Below are 16,157 nucleotides of genomic sequence, written 5' to 3' on the forward strand. Positions count from 1 at the left end.
GCTATGAGACTCGAAATTGAGCTCAGGTGCATCCTGTTTCCATTGATCATCATTGAAATGTTTAAAATGCCTACTGTTCAGATGGGTTAAAATTGAAACTGAAATCTAAACACTGACTGCAGGTCTATAACCTCTCACACAGCCTTAATATTAACTCCTGCAAAATTAAGCATTTCTTGCAGTAAAAGGATACACCAAATGTTCACTTGGGAACAGGAGTAGTGAAATGATTTCTTTCAGCATCTTGAGAAAATGCAAATGCTGTTAGACACCTTCTGTTGAAATCTTATCAGAAACCTGTTTTGTTGTTTTCACAGCTTTCTATTTTCTTACAACCATCAAACTGACGTGACTTGGAAATTTTGAGCAGAAAATCTTTTCTGTTTTTTTTTTGTTATTGCATTTTCTCCCCAGTCCCTAAATTCCTGGCAATGCAGATGACAGAGAGAGAACGTTACAGATGTCAACTAGATTTATGACATTATTCTGGTTTATTTTGTCTTGTAGGGCACCATATAATGACAGAAGAGAAGCTACATGTAATCAATTATAGACAAGTTGACTATCAAATAGCCTCGGAAATTATAAGCAGAAATCAGGCAACAACAAAAAACCTGCACCCAATGTCAAAAATCGTTCTGCTGTCTTTGATTGTAGCCTACAGCTAATTTTCTATACTAACGGGTTAGGGTTGGGTGCAGTCTTCAGATGTTCACTTTATCACATAGTCGGGGCGGACCGGGTGAGTTATTAGCAATTGCGGGCGGGCGCGGTTGAGCAAACAGCCGAGTCGCGCACCACTAACGTGTACCCCTGAGTTCAGGTTGAATAGATTGACATACTTTCAACTAATAGGCCTACAGAACAAACCCTTTTATTTGCCTTTTTTTAAACAATTAGAACATGATAGAGTTATTGTTTAACCAAGAAGGAAAACTATAAATGCATGTTCTCACTTAAGTAGTCCTACCATAGTTTACACAGGTGGTAATCTATGTCGCATGTATAAACCATTCATAATGAAAAGGCCCTGACTTGATGGACCAATTTCACTATGCCTGTTATAGTCTTCTATATGCAAAATAAGAAGAAAATCGTCGCATATTCTACACTACCTGAATAGGGGTTTGTGTTATGACAATGATGATATAAATCAAAGTCATTGCAGTGCCAAAGAAGTGAAGGCCGTTCTCTGCGTGGGGGAAAAGCAAGCTCCCGCTGGTTACTGGGATCCCGAGACTTGCGCGTCTTTCTCTACCACACAGCCTCTGTCCCTCCCTCTTTCACTCTCCTTCTCTTCCTCATACTCACTCGAAGCTCGCTAACTCCCTCATACTGCTGTTCCCCTTAAAGCAGGGAATAACGACGGGGCGGAGGCAGTATTGGATTGATTTGCCCGCGGTGCGCAACGTCAATGGTCCACACCTGAATGTGAGTTTGACGGAAAGGTAGGTAGCAACATTTTGCATTGTATTATTTACATTTCAAAGCCTACATGCGGTACTTCCATGTCATCATAGTGAATAGTTTATTACGCTACAATATCTTACTTCTAAATAAATTGTTGCAGATGCATGCAAAAAAATAATCCACTATTGTTGCTCCGGCTAACGCTGTCCACAACACACACGTCCAAAAATGTACTTGTGCCTCGTTTTTTAAATATAAAATGTTGATAGGCTATAAGGCCATTGGTGGGCTATGCTGGATTCCGTTACTTTGTGATTTTTCTTCTTCTCCTTGATGTAGCCATACCGCACTATTTAGTGGGATTGGCTACAATCATGTTGTGCAATGGTATTCCATGTGAAAGACACACTAGACCGAAATGTTTTTCACTATTTTACATGTTGTAAGGGAGACTATGTCAATGCTTGGTTATTCTGCAATAATTCCATTCAATACGATTTAATTTATGCTCCTCGAGTATAAAGCGAATATGATTCGGAATATGTTTGGTGGAACATGGCCATAGCCTCATCATCATAACATCCCATATGCCCACACAGGAAATTGTGTGAAGGCGATGTGTGGCATGAGGTGATAGGAAATAAACGTTTTATTTCCATGGCGCGTCCTATGGCTCCAGAGGCACTACTTGTAGCGTCAATGACGCGGCTATTCGCCGGACAGCCCCCGCCCTAACTCCTGACAGAATTAATAACAAACCTAGCCTACTCTTCATGATAGTCATCTAGCCACGATGTCATAAAGAGCCAGTAGACCTACACAAATAATGAAGAATTACTCCATTTGATGTAACGGTTCTTAAAGGGAGAAGGGAGTTCCCAGTAATGAGAATAAAAAGTTGTCATCATACACATCCCTATATGTTATTAGTATCACAGGAACCTGGTGGTGTCGTGAAGTGAGGGTAGCCTTGGGGTGACTGCCTGTTAAGCACAAGGCTGTGTTAGCCTCCTGGGGATGGTTGCCGTGCAGAGGACAGAAGAGAGCACCTTCTATTCTATTATGGTATGTTCTGTTATATGACCACTCAGGTGGGTGGCATCTTGTTTAAGGCCCATGTAGGGGAGTGAATTTAGATAGCTGATTACACAGTCAATCCTTATGTTGAGCACTTATGTTGAATACACTGCCAGGTATGCTGGCATGCAATTGCTCACAAAGTGCTTTCACCTTTTATCATACCAGTTTCACCAGGCATTACAATCCATATCCAGTCAAATGCCTTACCTCTGCATCCCTTTGTTAAGCCTGCGTAACAGTGTGATGGCTTGAATCCCACTCACTCTTAAAACTAGCAGACTCTCACTCCCACTCACCTTCATGTTCACCTCCACGGGAGATGCTGTATAGCTTTTGTTATTGTTTCTGTTCATTTCAGCCCTGCGCAGCTATCTCATAGTATGTCTCTGGCTGACAATTGTCAGTCTTACTTGGCTTGAGTATTGCTGCTTGTAAACCAATGTTAATTCACACCATCTCTCGTGACTGCAATATATCGATTTGTTTTCGTCCATGGGCTTTACTTTGTCTCAGTCCTGCTGTCGAGGCAAATTGGATCTTCTATCCCAACTCAAAGTTAGCACAATCCACTTGCCTGCTTTTCCCCAGACACGCCCATCTCACACAGTGCACACACACTCCACCTGACTGATGCTTATGCACACACACGCACGCATGCACGCACGCACACACACACATATACACACGTATGCATAACATGTTGAGACACCGACTCAAACGGCAAACACAGTCCCATTTCACACCCTCTCTGAAACACCCAAACACCACCAGGGGTGCATGTTCAGTCTGGCATTTCTAAAATGACTCAGTGTTTGACGTTTCTCAAAGGCATTTGTATGAACTGTGGACAGAATATTGAGTGACTGACAGCCCATCACCAATACCTAATCACTGATTGTTGTGGCCTTTGTCCAGATAATCACACCAAAGAAGGTATTCCTACTGTCACACTGGTATAAAGGATTTTGGAGACAGGCGCAGGAATACACAATAGGGTTTTTTAATACACCCAAAAGAAACACGTATACAAAAACACTGAGCTGTACCCAAACAAAAGAGCGAGGGTAAACCATCGATGAACGACACCCGTAATACACACTATATATAGCAGGCAGCATGACAGCTGCACCAACGCATAGGTACTCACACCACCTACGGACATGGGAACAGTAACCGGCAAAGACAGTGGGAACATATATAACATACTAATCAGGGGAAATGTGAACCAGGTGTGTGTAATCAGACAAGACAGTCCGGGGTTGATGATAATGAGTCCCTTTCAGTGAAGCCGAGAAAGCCGCTGACGTAGACCTCAGGAACTGGTGAACAGAATGAGCAGCAGTACCGGGGGGGGGGGGGATCCGTGATACCTACAGATACAGTGGGGCAAAAAAGTATTTAGTCAGCCACCAATTGTGCATCTTTTTAAGTGGGAGAACTTGCACAATTGGTGGCTGACTAAATACTTTTTTGCCCCACTGTACTTTCACTGTGAGGGTGTACAGTGGAAGCATCTGGCAGAAGTTAAATGAAATATATAATTCAGAAGACTAGAGCAGGCTCTGCTGCGTGCTCAGACTGGTCCATGTATGGTGGTGGTCTCATCTCTGACCATCATGCTTCTGAGGCCTTTCTGGTTTCCTTGACAGCAAATACATAAGATCTGGACAGGGTTTCCCAAAAGCATTGTAGCTCTAAGATCATCTTTCGTTCATTTAGTTTCAATGGAATTAAGAAGATCTTAGTGCTACGATGCTTTCGGGAATCCCAGGCTTGTTTCAGATCAGATGCTTCAATAAAAATGTAACAACTTTAGGTTCTCACAAAAGGCAAACATCTCTTCAGTGTATTTAACCAACACGAACTACAATGCGTGTACAAAACATTAAGAACACCTGCTCTTTCCGTGACAGACTGACCAGGTAAATCCAGGTGAAAGCTACGGGCCCTTATTGATGTCACTTGTTAAATCCACTTCAGTCAGTGTAGATGAAGGGGAGGAGACAGGTTAAAGAAGGATTTTTAAGCTTTGAGACACTTGAGACATGGATTGTGTATGTCTGCTATTCAAAGATCCCTTTGAATGGGGTATGGTAGTAGGTGCCAGGCGCACTGGTTTGTGTCAAGAACTGAAACATTGCTGGGTTTTTCGTGCTCAGTTTCCCGTGTGTATCAAGAATGGTCCACCACCCAAAGGACATCGAGCCAACTTCACACAACTGTGGGAACCATTGGAGTCAACATAGGCCAGCATTCCTGTGGAACGATTTCGACACCTTGTAGAATCCATGCCCTGACGAATTTAGGCTGTTCTGAGGGCAAAATGGGGAGTAGTGCAACTCAATATTAGGAAGGTGTTCTTAATGTTTTGTACGTTCAGTGTATGTTATGTGTGTCGCACTGAAACAATGGACATGGTCATTTGTGAGGCTTGGGGGGGGTTGTTTTGCCTTCAGTAGACAATTGACCTCTTCATGGACCTCTACGGTACTCTTCATAGGGCTGTATTCTCCATTACTGTTAACATTTGTCATGCCTCATACAGTATCTGACTGTGGCACATTCAGGTGAACAGCTTGCTACTGGAATTCTTATTTTTATGGAGGCGTTTACTTTGGAAAGCTTTCAAGTTGTTTAGTTTTGGACTGAATGGAATGTTGATTTGAAGAGCTGTTGTCTACTCTCCACTTGAATTTGAACTTGGCACAGGATGGATATTTTGTTGTTATTAGATTGGATTAATGATGCTGCAACATTAACAACAAAGTAGCCATTTAATTCACCGAACCCGGCTAAATTAAGCGATGTATATAATGAAATAACTTGTGTCAATTGCCTTCCTGTGATCTAGCTATGTGAGGAATGCTTACCAAAAGCCTCGGTCAAATGACCATCTTCCTTGTGTAAAATACATGTGGTAAATATTTAATCTGTTGATTCAATCAGCTATCAAGCACGTGCTGGTGAAGTCACTGATGTTTAGCCACAGGACATAATCCTCTTTTTGTTTGGGTCTGAAAACTGGAACGAGGCTATGATAGAAATGCTCCATTAGGCCCTATTCCCACGACGAGAGACGAAGGAGAGTCAGAGGAGCGGAGTGGCAAAAGCGATTTCTACTTTTCATTTCACATTACATCCATGTGTTTCCTTTCGCTGTGACTGGCGACACGTCATTCTTGGTCAGCAAACTCAAATTGACCATATATCAGTCGCCGCTAGCCAACAAGCACAAACTATTTAACAATTCAAGCTACTTTTTCTTCTAAAACATACTACACAATATTGAATAATGCAACAACCAAAAGCATGTGCAGACAATTAAAGGGTTTATTTTCTCGTCCGTACACATTGAATTGACTGACAATAGACAGCTAACACCTCAAAAGTCTCAATGTACAGACATTTTCCTTATTTAAAAAAAAAAACATCTGTTTAAAAAAAACATTGCTATGCTATTACAATTTTTACTGTAATAGTGTTGGCTCAACAAGACAATTCTGTTTACACTGCTCTGCGGCTTAGAGGGGTGCAACTGTAGGGCGAGTGTCGGGCGCAACGCAACGTCTGGAGGCAGCTGTGGAGACGTGACAAGTACACCAGTTTACCTTGTAGTATGTGTAGACGCTTAGATCCAACCTCTTCAGACATTTATGCTCAAATCATTACTAAGTAGACCTCTATTTCTTCATCTGTATCATCTTGTTCTTTCAGCAATTTCTTCCACCCCAGCTTGTTTTTATAGTTGGTTTGTATTCGTTAAATTCCCTCTCTCTTAGCCAGCGCGGTCTTTCTTGCAGCCTACACAGTCCGAGTCAGCAGCCTTACTGGGTAGAGCTTGTCAGACAGTAGCTTTGTTAACATTAGGCCTGGAACACTCCTGTGAACAGTTTAGATCTCCCCTGCCCAGAGCATCACTTGCCTGCCTACACTCTTAAAAATAAAAGTGCAAGTTGGAACCAAATAAGCTTCTTTAGAGCAAAGCCATAGCGGAACCATTTTAGGGTCTCTGAAAAATGATAAATGGGGATGATTCTTTGAAGAACCATACAAAAATCCCAAACCATAAATGTTTCGGCCCGCCAGGACCGGAATTAAATAGCCCTGCTGTAGAGTTTTATGCCTTATTTGCATATTTCCCAGGGTGGATTTTAAGTGAATTTTAGATTTACCAGTACCACCCACGACTGTGTTTGCTAGTGACAGAGGACATGGTTGTTGCATTCATTCATTTTCAGTCTTGTGGCCTTCACCAAATGAGATCCTAAGAGAATATGTTGTCATTAAATTACATTCTTTAAGACAATACATATTTCATAAGGCCTATTTCTTAACAGAAGCCTAGTTTATCCTAATAGAGTTAGTCCGAAACTCATATTTTACAGCCTGCTAGTCATATTATGCTGGTTTGCAAAGTGATGTCTAATTCCCGTTGGAATCCAGCCGGAGTGGGGATTATCCAATTTTTTAAAACATTTTTACTCACCTGCAACCTGGGTTGGGAAGACCAAGATATGAGACTGCCTTAAACATCTAAATTGGAACAACCATTTCAGTAACAGGTGCAATAAGTCCAAGTAACATTTACATTTACATTTAAGTCATTTAGCAGACGCTCTTATCCAGAGCGACTTACAAATTGGTGCATGCATCTAAATCTTAAAGGGGGGTGAGAAGGATTACTTATCCTATCCTAGGTATTCCTTAAAGAGGTGGGGTTTCAGGTGTCTCCGGAAGGTGGTGATTGACTCCGCTGTCCTGGCGTCGTGAGGGAGTTTGTTCCACCATTGGGGGCCAGAGCAGCGAACAGTTTTGACTGGGCTGAGCGGGAACTGTACTTCCTCAGTGGTAGGGAGGCGAGCAGGCCAGAGGTGGATGAACGCAGTGCCCTTGTTTGGGTGTAGGGCCTGATCAGAGCCTGGAGGTACTGAGGTGCCGTTCCCCTCACAGCTCCGTAGGCAAGCACCATGGTCTTGTAGCGGATGCGAGCTTCAACTGGAAGCCAGTGGAGAGAGCGGAGGAGCGGGGTGACGTGAGAGAACTTGGGAAGGTTGAACACCAGACGGGCTGCAGCGTTCTGGATGAGTTGTAGGGGTTTAATGGCACAGGCAGGGAGCCCAGCCAACAGCGAGTTGCAGTAATCCAGACGGGAGATGACAAGTGCCTGGATTAGGACCTGCGCCGTTTCCTGTGTGAGGCAGGGTCGTACTCTGCGGATGTTGTAGAGCATGAACCTACAAGAACGGGCCACCGCCTTGATGTTAGTTGAGAACGACAGGGTGTTGTCCAGGATCACGCCAAGGTTCTTAGCGCTCTGGGAGGAGGACACAATGGAGTTGTCAACCGTGATGGCGAGATCATGGAACGGGCAGTCCTTCCCCGGGAGGAAGAGCAGCTCAGTCTTGCCGAGGTTCAGCTTGAGGTGGTGATCCGTCATCCACACTGATATGTCTGCCAGACATGCAGAGATGCGATTCGCCACCTGGTCATCAGAAGGAGAAGATTAATTGTGTGTCGTCTGCATAGCAATGATAGGAGAGACCATGTGAGGTTATGACAGAGCCAAGTGACTTGGTGTATAGCGAGAATAGGAGAGGGCCTAGAACAGAGCCCTGGGGGACACCAGTGGTGAGAGCGCGTGGTGAGGAGACAGATTCTCGCCACGCCACCTGGTAGGAGCGACCTGTCAGGTAGGACGCAATCCAAGCGTGGGCCGCGCCGGAGATGCCCAACTCGGAGAGGGTGGAGAGGAGGATCTGATGGTTCACAGTATCGAAGGCAGCCGATAGGTCTAGAAGGATGAGCGCAGAGGAGAGAGAGTTAGCTTTAGCGGTGCGGAGCGCCTCCGTGATAACAGATTGGATTATTTTAGGAAAATGTATTATTTATATTTGAGTAGCATAAGATGACTCAATCAATGTACATGCAAGAAAATAGATATTGAAACAAACAATTCTAAAAATCAACCTGCCATAGAGCATGCTGGGAAATATGATATTGGTGGGTGTGGTTTTGGTTCAACTCTGGTTATTAACACCAACACTGGAGTTCTTACACACCACTGAGTGTTCATTTAACTATTTACAATGTAAAGGCAAGAGTTCTCCAAGGAACCTTACGAGCTGGGGAATAGGCATTTAGGAACACTTTTTGTCAGTATACTGAGAGACTTGGATGAAAGAGAACTGCTGGCATGATATCACATCATATCACTCCCCTGACAGCTCTTTCTCTGTCTGTGTCTGTCTCTAAGCTTTTGTATGTCTCTATGGTAAACGTGTGGCACATCTGTCTCACTCTGGGGTCATGTAGATACACTACGACCAACTCATGTATGTGTCTGTGTTTGTTATATGCTTGAGGCTGGAATTTCAGATCACAGCATGCTGATTTAAGCCACCCAAGCTATAGACTGTTCACTCTACTACTGTCCAGCAAATAGTGCCTGAGCATCTGCTCAGACAGATTCTACCCCCAAGCCATAAGACTGCTAAATAACCACAAGACTGCTAAATAGTTAGTTGCACTGACTCTATGCACATTCTCAAGACTATATATACACTCACACTCACTACACTGACACTCACTACACTGACACTCACAGAAATCCCAAACACATTCACATACACTACATACGCACACACACATCATATGCTGCTAATCTGTCCTTTATTTGACTATTTGTATTATCTATCCTGATGCCTTGTCACTTTACCCTGCTTTTTATGTACATGTCTACCTCAAAATCCTCATACCCATGCACAGTGATATGGTACTCTGTATATTGCTTTATTCATAGTTTTTTATTTATTTAAAAACTTGGCATCATTGGAAAAGGCTCGTGAGCAAGTATTCCACGGTAGAGTCAATCACCACCTTCCGGAGACACCTGAAACCCCACCTCTTTAAGGAATACCTAGGATAGGATAAAGTAATCCTTCTCCCCCCCTTAAAAGATTTAGATGCACTATTGTAAAGTGGCTGTTCCACTGGATGTCATAAGGTGAATGCACCAATTTGTAAGTCGCTCTGGATAAGAGCGTCTGCTAAATGACTTAAATGTAAATGTAAATGTAAAGTCTACACCTGATGCATACGGCGCATGTGACCAACAACGTATTGTTTTGATTTTCCCTGATTTGCAATTCAAATGAGGAAGTATGAAGCCTTCACTGGGTCTGAGGCACAGAGGCAGTGCTCCTCGCTCTGCTCAGTCTTTACCTGGAGACAACCAGCTCCTGTACCCCATGTTAACCTCATAGACTGATCCTACTACTCATTACCACGTTACAACATGCTGCCGTCATCGTTAGAAAATAGAAGTGCATTATCTTGCTTGTATCATTATTCATTTATTACAGTACCAAACCAGAGGACATATGTACACAGACATTAGTACGTGGGCTTTACAGTGCGGCGTGTGTTGAGGACAAGAGTGTATGCTTTGGTCTGTGTCTCCACTGAGCTGTCATTGCTGCTGGCCCTGTGGAATGTTCCCTGGCTCCGTGTTGTAACTGGGTGAATCTGGTCACGTCTCATGCAGCGGTGCAGGGACGAGTCGGAGGGAGTCACAGAGACGAGCCACAGGCTTGGTCAGAGACACTGTACTACTGAGAACACACAATACACAGAAGAGGAGACTTTGTTTTACGCTGCTCTCTGAGGTTAGGATGGTACGGTCTGTTCTGGATAGTGCCATTCATGTCGTTGTTGTAAAGTGTGGCGTTTCTGAGGAGTGATCACGTGCTTTTGTCTTGTGGGAGTGGGTGACATACTGTTTTTAAATTGTGAGGGATGTGGAAGGATATTACACTGATTGATAGCTGATGTTTTGAGAGGTACCTGTAAAACACCCGTTTGAAATGAGCGATACAGTGTACAGGATAAGACACACCTGCAACGAACGGTAAGCAAAGTATAAGTCGGAGCAATAAGAGACCTGAAAAGCAGATGAAAGGATTGTAATCTCATTAGTGAGGAAACAATGATGCCTTTAAAAAAAGGAAAATGTTTCCATAATACCATGGTGTGGAACTGGCCAGGGGGAGTTGAATATCTATTCATGCTCTGGGATTGAATTAGGCCTTACAAGAGGTGTAAGTGGAATCATTGCAGTCTTTTCAAACGTCGAATTACACCACAACAGAGTAACTCCCTTGATTTAACGCATGGAGGGTTGCGTTCCCACGTGGTCAGACTGTTGGCAAACACAGTCGATGGCTGAATTTTTGAATGCAATATTAGTCCAATGTTTTATTTCTGTGCCACTCCTAGACTGCGGTAATTGAGATGATTTAATCTTCAACCTTGTTGATTACTGAGGCGCTGCCATCACAGGTTTTAAGGAGAACCATAGGACTATTTGCTGTCTCTGACCGCTGGGGACAATGGGTATTGTCTTGCCATAGGAAGTCAATGGGTGTCTCTTTTCAATGGGCTAGACAGCCAGTGGGTTGTTGCGGTTTCTAATGACTGCTGGGCAATGAGCTGTCTCTCCTCTCTATGTGTTCTCTCTGGCATCATGCCTCTTTCTCTTATTCCCTCAGTGTTGTCCCTTCACCTACTACTGTCTGCTCAGGAGATTTATTTGTATCATCATTTTTTTCAACGTACTGATTCACTGGCACTCTCGCATCAGTTCTGATGAGATGGGTGTTCTGCTACTGTAAATCGTAGGGAGCTGCTATTTCATTTCCTTAAGACAGTTTTAGTCCTGTCTTTTATTTCCAGCTTGCCATCATAGCTCGTGGCGTGTGATGAGAAGTGTCACTTTGTCCTTCTGAAGGGGAGGCAGAGCCAGCCCAGAGAGGGAGTGGAGCATCCAGTCTGTTCTCCAGAGCTGCAGAAGCTCTCTGTGCTCCTGCTGATTGCAGTGAGTCAGCAGGTTCTGAGGCTGGGATGAATTTCTCTCTCTTTTTTTCTTACATACCTGCCCCCCCCCCGCCCCCGTCTCCCCTCCTTTTTCAGGGATGAGTCATGTCTCTCTGATCAAGTGGGATGGTGATTACATGCGCATGCTTCATGCCTCAATGTCTTTCACCCCAGCTCAGACAGTGGGGGTGTGCTCTTCTCTTTGTGCTACTGTATCTTACAGCCATCCAGTATCTCAGGGATTCAGTGATGTTGATTGGTGGAGGAGTTGTGTAGCTGTCTGTAGATCTATGCAGCCAGTGATGTTGGCAGGTAGCCTAGTGGTTAGTGTTGGGCCAATAACCGAAAGGTTGCTAGATTGAACCCCTGAGCTGACAAGGTACAAATCTGTTGTTCTGCCCCTGAACAAGGCCGTTAACTCACTGTTCCTAGGTCATCATTGTAAATAAACATTTGTTCTTAACTGACTTGCCTAGTTAAATCAAATTTTTAAAAAAAATGTCACTGCAGAATATGTTTTTCCTATTGTCTGTCCATGACCTCAGCGACGCTTAAACTCTCCACTGTAATAAACATCAGAGATTGTAATTAGCCTGTCAGGAGATTAAATGAGAAAGTTTAATCAGTGCACATGTGAACTGGGACATTCGATTCATGCCACGTTTGTTTTTATGTTTTGATGATGGCGAGTTCCCATGATCTATGCACAGTTAGTGCTGCATAAAGTACTACCATCAAACTGGATATTGCAGGGCAGACCGGCTGGACAGGGGCGACACCACATCAAGAAAAAAAACATTCTTTGTCTTTGTTTTCACTCAATTCCCAGTGCTAGCTTCCCTGGTCAGGATGCTTGTTGATGTTTTTAGGCTCGTCACGTAGCAGCAGAAGGTGTGTGGAATAGTTCGGGTCTGAGGAGCAGAGGAGAGGAGACTACTCCTAGTCCCGCTGGGCCTGTCTTGTGTCTCCCAAACTGGTCAGACAGGTTGGATAGGAGATCCCGGATGTGCCTCACCATACTGCACTTGGTGTATGCCTGCTGTGTGCTTAGAGATCTATAGACAATGTACAGGATTATTTTCAAGCTAACCGATATCAATGTATGTGTGAATGACGTCTAGTCTCAGGTAATTGTTGGTTTGTATGTAGTGTGTGTGACTGTGACAGGGGTGAGGCGTCTGCCGCCTGTTATTATGTCACAGTGCTACTTTACCCCTGATGCCTGACACAAGGACACTCCCAGCTCCTCTATCATGACCATGAGCACAGCAACACACAGTATCTCTCTGCAATTAGCTACCAACTCTGCTCTTTCTCCCTGCAGACAGAACCACACTGCCAACTTTGGTCCTGGAATACTCAAATCGGTTAGCCATATAATTGACTCCAATATGTCAATGGGTGTGAGTGTCTCGGCCGTTTTAGAACTTATTAAAACCGTACATGCTTCCTATGATTTAAGATTCAGACCAGAGAATCACGTCCAGGGTGAGTTTCATAGTCACATTTCACACATTCTGTTCCTCATAAACAGGGCGATTTTACTGGGGATATTAAAGGGCTGACATTAAATGTCTTAGTCAGGAGGACGTTAGACCGTAAACATTATATGACCTATGTACAGGCCTGCTGTCGAACATCTAGACTACACCACAGCTCCATCCTAAAGGACTAAAAACTGAAACCGAGTGATATGATTTGATAACGGTGTGTGTGCGTGCGTGCGTGCGTGCGTGCGTGTGCGTGTGCGTGTGTGTGTGTGTGTGTACGCGTGTGTGTGTGGCAATCCCGATCTATTGATCAGTAGACTAACAATGATGTTTAAATCACTTCTCTGCTTTTTATATCAACTCAGAACTGAAACGGGTGACACGACTTGATAACACCACTGCCGTTCAATTGTGTTCAACTGTATGACAAATCCTGATGTGTTCAGCAGTCAACAATTAGGGGGCTTGTTTGTGTTGTTGTGCTCACTGATGCACTGTTATCAGCAGAAGGAGGAAACAGAGCTCTCGGTTCTCCTCAGCACCTGCATGCAGAGCTACCATAAACCCCTCAGTCGTGAAGAGAGCCCACGCATTGTTGTGGCGCTCTATGAGCAGATCGCCGTGTTTCTCAACTACAGGCTGTATAACTGTAATAACTATTCATTGGTAGTTGAGTCCGTTAGTTAGTGTAGATACGTTAGCACTAGTAGTCATTAGATAAAGTGAATTTCCCCCATGCAATGTAAAGCCCTTTGATCGAGACAAACAAAAAAAAGCAGTCTATTAATCGAATCCATTATTAGTATTTGTTGCATAGTTCCACAGTTTGAGATCCTAGCATTTGTTCTGCTCTCCACACAGATCTTTCTGTGGTACATTGATTCTCATCATGAAAACAGCCAAAAAGGTCCTTGATAATTCGTATCATGATGTTGAAGTGTAGCCGCTATGGTACCGCTCTGCTGCTGCATTCCTTTTGGACATTGACACTAGCACACAGTGCTGCCAACTCCTCCACAGTGCACTGATGCTTTCAGCTAGCACTCAGTAGACCCTCTATTCTGATGCACACAATGGTCTTAAACAAGAGACTGGTTTACTGGACTGACAGTAAGTCTTAAACAGTTAGCTCGTCGGCTCAGCAGTAAAGGCATTGACTGGGTGACTCTGAGTTAGGCCTCTCTGTGTCTAGATGGCAGTAACATTGAGCTCCACGTTCGACCCCTTTACTAGCTCCCTGTCACTGACACCAATAACACACAGAGTCCCTTTAGCTTCCTTTCAGCCATGCTCTGATCCTAATAAGGAGATGAATGGCTCTATACAAACAGGAGAGTGAGCTGAGCTGGGACTGGACCCATGCCCACTGCCAGCCTCTCCTTCTAAAATGTCTGTCTCTCTTCCCCAGAGCCTCTCCTCGCAGACTCACCCAGCCTCTCTACCAGCCTCCCCCTGCTTCTCTCAGCTCTCAGCTCTTTGGGTAGAATGACCAGGTCCCATGTAGCTGGAATCAGGATGTAACGAGGGACATGAATGTGGTCAGACAAGAAAGGAGAGAGGGCAGTAGGAACTAGTATTGCCACAAACACTTCCACCCTTCAGGACTCTCTCCCTCCGAGGCAGGCAGACCAAAGCATGCTAAATGGGCACCAGCTGACAGAAAAAGCCGAGATTCTTTTGTGCTAAAACACATCTGTAGTGGCTGTCGGCGAATGACAATCCCCATGTAAGAAGTCATTGTTTTTGTGTTTTTAAGAAAATGGGAGTTCACTGGGGCAGTATTTCCACTTGGCAACTGAGCATGTGCCAATCAGGGATAGGATTTCCCAAGGGAGGCCTTTTTAACTAGTCTTCCATTTAATATAGCTCTGCTTCCATGGTAACTCTGTCTCCCTCATACAGAAGGGTGCTGTTCTCTTTGTCGAATGTTTTATACACTAGCGGCCTTTTGTAGGTCTTAGTTGACGTCTTAATTTCTTTATAAATGTGTCAGAAAGGAGTGGTGTCAACTGAAATGGTGTGCCTGCCACACACATTCATAGCAGAGGTGTTGAATATGAGTATAAATGGTAACACCCCAGAGAATGTACAGTACTGCACACAGAAGCAGTTCATATACTTTTGAGCTTTTCAGATTAGGTTTAAATACAGTATTTGTTGCCACTGAATCTCTGGTCTTCAGGCTTTTTAAAGGACACAACTGTAAGCCTTCATACCCACGTCTATCGACTATTGTCGAAAACAAAAACGAAAATCTTTCATTCCCTCACATACTATGGTATGTCTTGATATGTTCTGGCTTCTCGTCTTTACACATTACTCTAACATGCCATAGGACGCACCCCCGCATGTCCTTCTCATTGGTTCTTTGCAACTCCTTCAATACAGTGGCATGCTGTCAGCTCAGGGACTGAATGTGCACGTCAGGGTTACCCAACTGGCAGCCCGTGGTTGATCTTTATTTGGCCCCCTTATGTGTATTTTGTTGTTGTTGGTCATGACTGTAAAAACACCAGCATATCAGCTCCAAGTGATTTTAATTTTGGAAATGTATTCCAAAGTATTCCCACGCATAACAGAGAGATAGATGTATATGATCCAGTACAAGGTGTGCCATGATTATGTTTGAGTCAAATATGATATCTGTTTGGGCTTCCTGCAGGTCAATTTGCAGTCTACAAATGATTTGTGGAAGCTCCCCCTGATCATCCACTCAAGAGAAAATTGGCGTGCCGCTGAACCTAGTTGATGATCCTCGCTGTAGATATTCTACTGTTGAGGTGATGGAGCTGATGTAAATGGACAGCCTTTAATTCCAGTCGACAGACTATCCATTAATTCCATTACCAGCCGAGACATCAGGCAGGCAGTCCTCCTGTGTTCTGTTCTGTTTTTAGTGTTGGACTTCATTCTCACTCGGTAGCCGAAGAGTCCAACAGCCAGTGTGTATGTAAGCAGATGCTTGAGTCAACACCTGTGGTCACTGCCCTCTGTCTAGTCACACAGATGCTAGGCTTTGCCAGCAAGTTTCACAGTTAAAATGTATATAACGCACGATTGGCATATTTTGTAATGATTATAGTTTTGGCTGGCATTTATTGCAGTCTTTTTTTGGGGGTTTACAATTTGATTTTGAGAGTCACTGACTGGAAGGAAATTCTGTGTTCTCACCATCAATTAAATTGAATAAACTCGCATCTCTGCTTTGAGAGTGATTACATTTTTTTTTATAGGGTCACGAATCGTATCTGTTTCCACAGCAACCACAATGATTTGCAGGCAGCTTATGATCAGTGGATTGCTATT

At 43.9% G+C, this 16,157-nt stretch overlaps 1 protein-coding gene across 1 annotated transcript in view; it reads left to right on the plus strand.

Moving 5' to 3' along the window:
* Positions 1 to 1,171: 1,171 nt before the first annotated feature.
* LOC118400064 (band 4.1-like protein 1) overlaps positions 1,172 to 16,157 on the plus strand; it is a 119,973-nt gene continuing 104,987 nt past the window's right edge. The window contains 1 exon segment of the mRNA XM_035796448.2: positions 1,172 to 1,448. The gene's annotated coding sequence lies outside the window, so the exon portion shown is untranslated.

The sequence above is a fragment of the Oncorhynchus keta genome, chromosome 21, assembly GCF_023373465.1.
Source record: "Oncorhynchus keta strain PuntledgeMale-10-30-2019 chromosome 21, Oket_V2, whole genome shotgun sequence".
In the NCBI taxonomy this organism is placed as follows: Eukaryota; Metazoa; Chordata; class Actinopteri; order Salmoniformes; family Salmonidae; genus Oncorhynchus; species Oncorhynchus keta.